We start from the raw sequence: 8,909 nt of genomic DNA, 5'->3' as shown, positions 1-8,909 counted from the left end.
AAGACGAAGACGTACAAAAGCACAGTTCGCAATAGGGGATCAGAAAATTTGGGCATGGTAGTTCAGTGTTTTTTTTTTTTTTTTCCTTTTTTAACCTAGGTAGGACATTAGGCAGTATAATAGCAAGAGCTTGGTGGCGCAACCCACCGCCCCGTTCCAAAGGGGACGCTCATAACATCCATCAATCCATCCTGTTTCCGGTGCTTTGTTGTGCCTCAGCGATCTGCACAGTGCTACAGCCGGTTTTGGAGGCTAGCTTTAGTTGCCAAAGCAACAACCAGGCTCCACTAGGTCGAAATTTTTCTGGTTCCGTTTCCGTTGTTTCTTTGTCTAGCTTGTGGCAGGCACTGCTTGTAGTGTTTTGATTGTTCCGTGTTGCAACCAGATGTGTTCTGTGCTCAACTAGTTATTCTTGACCACGTGCGCGCTGTTGGTGTTAAGAAAATGCCAAAGTACAGAACTCTGACTCTCTGACAGAAAGTGCGCCTAATTGAGGAGGCTGACAAATGGACGAGCTCCAAAACACAGCTGGCGGAAAAGCACAAGGTGCCTTTATCGACCCTTTCGACAATATTGAAGAATAAGACAAAGATCCTCGAGGCCTATGGGAAGACGCATTAGACGAAGCGGACAAGGATTCGTTTTCCTACGTATCCGGACGTTGAAGACGCCTTGATAAAGTGGCTTCAGCATGCAAATGCAGCACACCTGCCTGTGAACAGCACGCTGCTGCGCGAAAAGGCCGATGACCTTGCACTGCAGCTGTGCCATGCAGCATTTAAGTGCAGCAACGGAAGTCGCAAACTCCCGCTGCTGATCATCGGAAAAGTGGAGAAGCCTCGGTGCTTCAAGAATGCATGACTTCCTCCTAAGGATGACGTGTTGTACAGAAGTAACAAAAAGACTTGGATGACGGCAGCGCTATTCGAGGAGCATGTGAGGCACCTTGACCATAAGTTTGCTGCTGCGAGACAAAAAGTTGTTTTTGTTGTTGACAACTGCCCAGCCCACGCCAACATCCGGAACTTGACAGCAGTTAGGCTTGTCTTCCTGCCACCGAATGTTACAGCTGTATCGCAGCCTATGGACCAAGGCATTATTCTGCAAGCGAGGAAGATTTATCACTGCCATTTGCTTAAATGGATCTTGTTGTGCTATGATAACGGCAAACAATATTCCGTGGACCTACTGGGTGCCTTTTGCCTAATCGTGTATGCCTAGAAGCAGGTGGAGGGAGATATGATCAGGCGTTGCTTTATGCACACCAGTTTTTCCAAGCAACAACATGACAGTTCCGAGGATGCATCTGATGCCAACTGCACACTGGATGACGAAGGAGAGTCATTATGTGCGCACGTGACCGACTTCGACGAAGAAAATGGCGACAAGAGCAACGTATTGACCTTTGAGGAATATTTGAGCGTGGAACTTGATGCCCAAACGTCTTATGCCGACATGGAAAGAGAAATATGTGACAACGGGCCTTCCAACGAAGGTGAAGACAATGTTGAGCCCGCCCGAGCACCAGCTTTAGCTGCAGCCGTTGAGTCGCTGAACGTTGTGCGCAGTTTTGTGGAGTGTAGTGGCGGTAACAGTGAATTACTGCGCACTGTAAGCGGACTGGAGGACGCAGCCTACGGTGCGGCCAACTACAGCGCCAAGCAGTCACGCATCGATGACTACTTTAAGTGACAGTCTTTCAGGCGAAATAAAGGTGCAGTGTTGATACAGCCACATTTATTTCTCGTTTTTTGTCCATTTTTGATAATTCGAATACTCTGTTAATTCGATGATTTTTTGCAGTCCGACAGAATTCGAATTAATGAGGTTCCACTATATACAAAACTGAGAGGGGGAAGGGGAAAGGGAGAACAAGAGAAAGACATGAGACGATAAACTCGCGCGCCGTCAGCCCTTGCAAGGCAGTCTGATTGCGGCTGACGTCACCTTACAACAGGTAGCTCCCAGAATGTCAATGTCGGCCAATTTTTTATTGCGCCTTGATCAAGAGCACTTCGTTGCAATTATTGTTGTCTTGCTGTGAGCCTTTCATGTTTTGTGGGCGGGCGTGTGCGTCGTGAAATTTATTTATGTGTGTTTGGTTCCCAGATTTCTTCAGCAACTGTTTACTACAACGTTACCCTATTGGGGAAATAGAAAAAAGAAAAAAAAAACTGATAAACAAAACCCTTGCTGTCAAGATTGCTGAGATAACAGCAATGGAGAAAGCGCCAGCAATCTTTGAGAACTCTAATAAGCAGGCAAAGAACATGTGGAGTGAAATAAAGACCTTTTGTGTATTACAGGTGTCTTAGTGTTGCTCACAATGTACAGGCGCCCAAATCTTTAACTGGCGTGCGCGAGCGGCGACTTTTCTGTGCGTCAGCGCCCTATGACGGAGCGAAGTTGGAAACAGGATGAGGCTAAGCGCATGCTCACAAAGCACGCTCAGCTGGGCGTGTCGTCTGCCAGGCTGTTCCTTCTTAAGGACGTCACCCCTCCTTATCGCGTTTCGACGAGCAGCCAGCGTGAGTAGGCGAATGGTTTTGCTCGTATTTTACGTTCCGAAGAACAGCGTCGCAGCAGCCAAGAGAGAAAAGAAAATTTAAAGATAAGCCGAACACACCCAATCACGCGATAAGCCCGAGAACATGGATCGGTCTTTTGTTACTTGCTGACGCAAACGCTTTTTTTCATCTGTATGAAGGGCGCTTGTCAACTCTGCAGGCTTCATGCTTCAGCGTGGCGACGAAACTAAAAGGGCGCTGTGAAACTGAAGTGAAGCTGCTCTACAGCCGTGTTCGCGGCATTTCGCAAGTTATCAAAATGCCACCACGTATACCTGAGGCAACAAGACTCCGAATTATAGGAATGTCATTGGGCGGCTCATCGCAGAAGGAGATTGCTAAAGCAACTGGAGTGGCTGCGGCTTCAGTGGGCAGAATCGCACGTGCCTACCGGGACGAAAAAAGGATCGGAGATGCTCCTCGCTACCTCATCAGGAAAACAACAGAAGAAGGAGACTTGCAGATTCTTGCCTGCGCTAGTGATAACCCTTTCATAACAGCGGGTGAAATAAGGGCTACCCTCGGCCTTAATGTGTCAGACGAATTAATTAGGCAACGGCTAAAGGAAGCAGGGATCAGAAACAGGACGGCTGCACAGAAGCCCCTACTTTCCGACAGTGCCAGAGCAAAAAGGCTTGCCTTCGCTCAAGAGCATCTGCACTGGACCGTCGACGATTGGCAAAACGTCGCGTTTACAGATGAAAGCACTATCTGCACTCAGTGGGACCAGAAACAAAAGGTATACCGTCCAGTCTCTAAAAGGTAAATAATTAGACTTGTCTTTTGTCGCGTGGCTTGCTTTCTTATATACCATATCATTATTTTGCTACCGAATGTCATTAATTCGGATTAAATACTCCTTTTTTTTAGGTATGATCCCCGCTACGTCCAGAACGTCAAAGCAAGTGGCCAAACATCTGTGAATGTGTGGGGGGTGGTTACGAAGGATGGCCTCGGGCCTCTTCACCGCATTGATGGTCGGCTGTGCTCCGAAGCCTACATTGGAATCATTGACCACCAGCTCCTGCCTCACGTGCTTGATGGACCATACAAAGATGGATATTTCCTACTGCAGCATGATCTCTCTCCGATCCACACGGCTCACGCAGTGACCGCGCACCTTGAGAACCTTGGAGTGATGACGCTAGACTGGCCGCCGAAGGGCGCGGACATGAATGTAATTGAAAACGTTTGGGGCATTTTAAAAGCCAATATGTCAAGAATGGGCCTCCATACCGCATCTTCTGATGAATTGTGGGAGGCTATTAAAAGTCAGTGGGAAGAACTGAAGGCCGACAGCGACCTTGTACCGGCACTCTACGACTCCTTGCCACGCCGCATGTCTGCTGTCGTCGGGCTTGGCGGTGACTTCACCCACTACTGATCGGCCTGTGAGCGCCCATTATTGGTCCACACCATTGTTTTTTGTTTTATAGCGTTCCAGCAAGCATGCAGCGCGTAATAAAATGGTTTACGGCACCATTTTGTGTTGTTTCGCTTAGATGCTGGCAAAGGGCTTTAATACGCTTGACAGTAACAAAAAATATTTCTTACGATCCTGAAAAATAACGCGTGACACAAGCCGAGTATTTAGGAGCGTCCCTTTGCGATGACATCCATTATGTTTGTCATGTCGCTTGAGATACACGGGGTGGCATTCTGATAGCTATCGCGAAATGCCGCGAACACGGCTGTAGAGCAGCTTCACTTCAGTTTCACAGCGGCCTTTTAGTTTCGTCGCCACGCTGAAGCATAAAGCCTGCAGAGTTGTAAGCGCCCTTCATACAGATGAAAAAAAGCGTTCGCGTCAGCAAGTAACAAAATACCGATCCATGTTCTCGGGCTTATCGCGTGATTGGGTGTGTTCGGCTTATCTTTAAATTTTCTTTCCTCTCTTGGCTGCTGCGACGCTGTTCTTCGGAACGTAAAATACGAGCAAAACCATTCGCCTACTCACGCTGGCTGCTCGTCGAAACGCGATAAGGAGGGGTGACGTCCTTAAGAAGGAACAGCCTGGCAGACGACGCGTCCAGCTGAGCGTGCTTTGTGAGCATGCGCTTAGCCTCATCCTGTTTCCAACTTCGCTCCGTCATATGGCGCTGACGCACAGAAAAGTCGCCGCTCGCGCACGCCAGTTAAAGATTTGGGCGCCTGTACATGCGTGCCACTGTGGTAAGCTACGAGGAGGATCTAGCTGCCCAGTGTGCCTGTGTGTAGACTAGAATATCAAATACACTTATTAGTACCAGTGCTAATAGGCCTATTAGTCTAGCCCTATTGGTCTTGTCCAATTAGCCTAATACGGGCTATTACTCTAGTCCTATAAGTGTCGGCTATTAGCCAAATACAGGCTATTTAGTCTAACACTAATCCACTATATTAGTGTCAATAACCTAGCTCATAGGCTATTAGTTCTTGTACTAGAATTTTTCCTAGGGCCCCGGCCCCGGGGTAGTGAATTGTCACCGAATCAGCCCGACCATTTGTGGTCATTTGCACACACCTAGTCACTTCACCACTTCGCACCGGTCGAATTGTTAATTGTCGCTGTGGCTGGGTCTCGAATCGTGAATCACCAGCCATGCCCGCTGCTGTGTCGGTCTGCCATTTAATAGTGATTATCTGAAGTGAGGTGTAGGACTTGACCTGCAAATTATATATTGCATCTCTCATGTTTGCTACTTGCTGTGTTGTGCATTCCCTAGACATGGTCTGTAAATTATTGCTATGCATCTCTCTTTTCACTGCTTGCTGTCTTGCGCATTCCCTTGACATGACCTGTGAATTATGCTATGCATGTCTCACTTTTTGCTGCTTGCTGTGTTGTGCATTACCAACTTTTTGGTGCTTGCCACGGTACACTTTTCGCTGCTTTGCTGCTTGGTGTGGCACAGTTGTCTATGTAGGGACGTACTATGCAATTTTTGTTGTAGAAAGCATGAATCCTCATTCTATGCCTGCACATATGCATTTCAGCTTTCACCTCAGCATGCCATAATCTCAAGCAAATGCTTATGCAAGGCATTACCTGGGCAAATGCAAGCATGCTGCTGCTGCAGTGCTCAGGGTGAATGACTTCTAGCCAGCATCATGTAAAGAGGTTCCAGAAACCTGGGGACGCCCTTTACAAAATCCGAATATAGATGCCAGAGAATCTATCGAAGAGCTCTTTGGTCGCAAGTTGTACCATTCGTCCTTGGGCTTCTCTTATATGTGAAGTTTATGCCTGAACATATGTAGTTATACTGTCTGTTGACATGAACTTTATAATATATTGCAACTACTCATGTCACAGGTCCGAAGAAATTCATTGGAGGCACATGTCCCGACCAGGTTCCCCGATCATACGCTCATGAACATTTTTCTGAAACAGCCTGTCCTCACAATGATATTCAGAAATTAGCTTCGATGAGTGCTTCACAAAAAGATGAGATCAGGCGGCTTTCATTCAGTAAAGAAACAGTTTTGCAAAATTCACTTGTCACGTCTACAAGAAATGATAACATGGGAGGCAGACATACCTGTGTACAGTGTAATGGCAGCAACCTCTCAGACACCTAGTGCTGACCATGTCACAATGCAAACTAACCACGCAAATGACTATAAAAGAAAGCAAGTATTTTTTCTAAAATACTGTGCTCACAGGAGGATGCCGAGGAGATTGCTGTAGGTACAGTCCTGCAGGCTGGGTGCAAAAGCTAAATAAGCTGCAGTATCAATTAGATGTTTATGAGTTTAGTGCATTGTAGATAGCGTCCACGCAGCAATGGTTGCTAGTGTAATGTCAAATGCTCACATGCTGCAGCCTAATGCTACCGGCATGATGCAAAAACGCGCTCACAGCAAAAGCAGAACATTGTGCGTGGACGTGCATGCAGACACGCAGTCGGTCGCCGTGAACCCATGCGATCGCTGCTTTGAGGCTTCATTCTGTTATGCCCCATTTCGTTATACAGACAGCCCACTATATGAACATAATTCACATGGTTTACTCTCAGTGTTTGCCTACCTTTCACGCAAGAAGCTGGTTCAGGAAACTCCATCGCGGCGACCGTGCGCAGTGGCGTTCACTGTACGTATTCGGTGAAGAGATAGCGTCTGTAAAGGATTCTGTGCTTTCAGTTTGCACAAAATTATTATATAGACAGTCAAAAACTTCCCTAGTTTTGAGAGTACCTACATAAATGTCCAGGAGGGTTGCCGCGTGGTATTTTTATTGAGCGCCATATGCGGAACCTATGAGGAGCGTGCCACGTGATCCCTCATACTACACAAGGGAGGTGCTTCCGACAGATGGAGACTCTGTAACTCCTCGCCCCCAACAGCCTGGCACGGTTATGGTTGTTTGTCGCGTTACTCAGCATTTACATGGTGCTCACTGAATAAAGCAGCAGTTATTTCTTTCTGTTGTTGTTTAAGCTGAAGTATAATATTCTACAGACACCATACCTGGGGGTGCACATCCGAAGGAATGATACGAAGAGAAAGTGGACCTACAAACCAAAGTGCACATGCAATATTAACACTCTGTGACTCACATAAAGCCGGTACTGGCGTCTCCGTGAGTGCAGAACTTGGACCGGACGCAAAAGGCCTCAAACGCCGGCCACGTGCACGAGAACAGTGACAAGGCACACACTGTGAGAAAATAAAATCGGCTACAGCCCAAAAAGGGCAAACACCCGCAACTAGCGTGCACAAGTCAGCAGAGCAGCGCCGCTCACATGGCGCAGAGCTCTACCGTAGCGCCCTCACAGCCCCAGGAACAAGTCGTAGCCTGGTCGAAAGGAAGAGTCGTGCGGCTGAGAAAGTGACTATAAACCTCGTCCAAAATGAGGGCAAATGACGTCATTTCAATACGATAGAGGATGTTTAAAGTTCGCAGCACATCATCGTTTGGTTTGTGAATGTTAGAAGGTGTTCGTGTTTCTCAGCGGCATAACCGACAACAGATTTGGCGTCGAGTGGTGTACACTTTGTTCCGGCTTGCCGCACGCCGTTCTACAGATGTGTGCTGTTAATGAGTGGTGCTGTTTGTGCAGGGCAATGGTGCCATGCCGGCTGGATTTGCTTTCTTGTAAGAACATCTGTACCGTCTTTCACGAGCGCTTTTGGAAACTGCTCGTGTTCTGTGCGTGTGTGTGCACGCGCTTCTGAAATGCGTCGAATGCGTAAGAACATCCGTACAGTCTTTCGCGAGTGCTTTCGGAAACTGCTCGCATTCTGTCTGTGTGCGCGCGCGTCTTACATGCGTCGTTACTGCACTTTGCAAAAGTGTTTTTCATTTGGTGAGCACTTCCGTGAGTGCCAGGATGTGCTACAAGTTCGTCATTTAAAGACCCTGCTTCAATGTAGGGACACTTACATTTTGGTTGCTTCGAGGTCAGCTTTCAATGCATCACAAGGCATTGCAGTGCCCTTAACCGTCATTTTGACGGCCATCTTTTTATCTATTTTGACGAGCCGTCGTTGTCAAACGCGAAAGACGGCGACTTCTCCGTGAACGAGCGAGCGAGGAGAAAGAGACGGAGAGCGCAACACAAAACAAGAAACTCTATTGGCTGGCGCGTAGGGGTACGTCATGTGAGACGTCGTGCCACGTGCGCTTCGGGCCCCCGCAGTTGCTGTCAAGGAAGGAGTCCTCCTCGTCCGATTGCCTGCGCAGTGGGAGCTGGTTCCGTCCCCTCGCTTTTCTTTGTGCGCGCTGCTACTGCCTGGGCGTGCATTCGGCTTTTTTCGCCATTTTTGCCTTTTTGTGTGTGGCACATTGGAAGGCCGCGAAGACGCAATCAAGGAACGTGTGGTCATCGAGCTGCAGCCGAAAATCAACTGCAGCGGGTCAAGTGTAGTGTGTTCTGCTCATATGCTTCGTCTGTTTACATGCTTCATTCATGCAGCACGCGTTCTATGAGGCACATAGCTCACGAGAAGCACGCTAGTTCTCACGCGTAATGTACTACACGCATTGATGGCCGTGGGCCCGAGACTGCCGTTTAGAGACGTGCTTCTGCGTAAAGCGGAAACCACACAATCGCGATCTCTCTCGCGTGGTTCTTCGTGCGTGAATCGCGGCCTCATGGTTCAGCCACGTGCAGCGATTTTCAGGGGCTGCCTGCATCCACGTGTAAAAAAAAAAAACTTCCTGTGAGGGACACTGAAGCGTACGAAGAGCATTGGCTCACGTTAATTGAAGAGAGTAGGAGAAAGTCGTTTTTAGTACCCCTATCATGCAGGCACATACAATCCCGATCGAGCCTGACTTTCGATCACTGCTACGCGGGCCAAGGATCGAAATCGAGTTGGTCGAGCTCTAGCGCGCTATGTGTCGCTGTTTAAATGCAG

The sequence above is a fragment of the Dermacentor andersoni genome, chromosome 3 (genome assembly GCF_023375885.2).
Source record: "Dermacentor andersoni chromosome 3, qqDerAnde1_hic_scaffold, whole genome shotgun sequence".
NCBI classification, from domain to species: domain Eukaryota; kingdom Metazoa; phylum Arthropoda; class Arachnida; order Ixodida; family Ixodidae; genus Dermacentor; species Dermacentor andersoni.
This window is presented reverse-complemented; position numbering follows the sequence as displayed.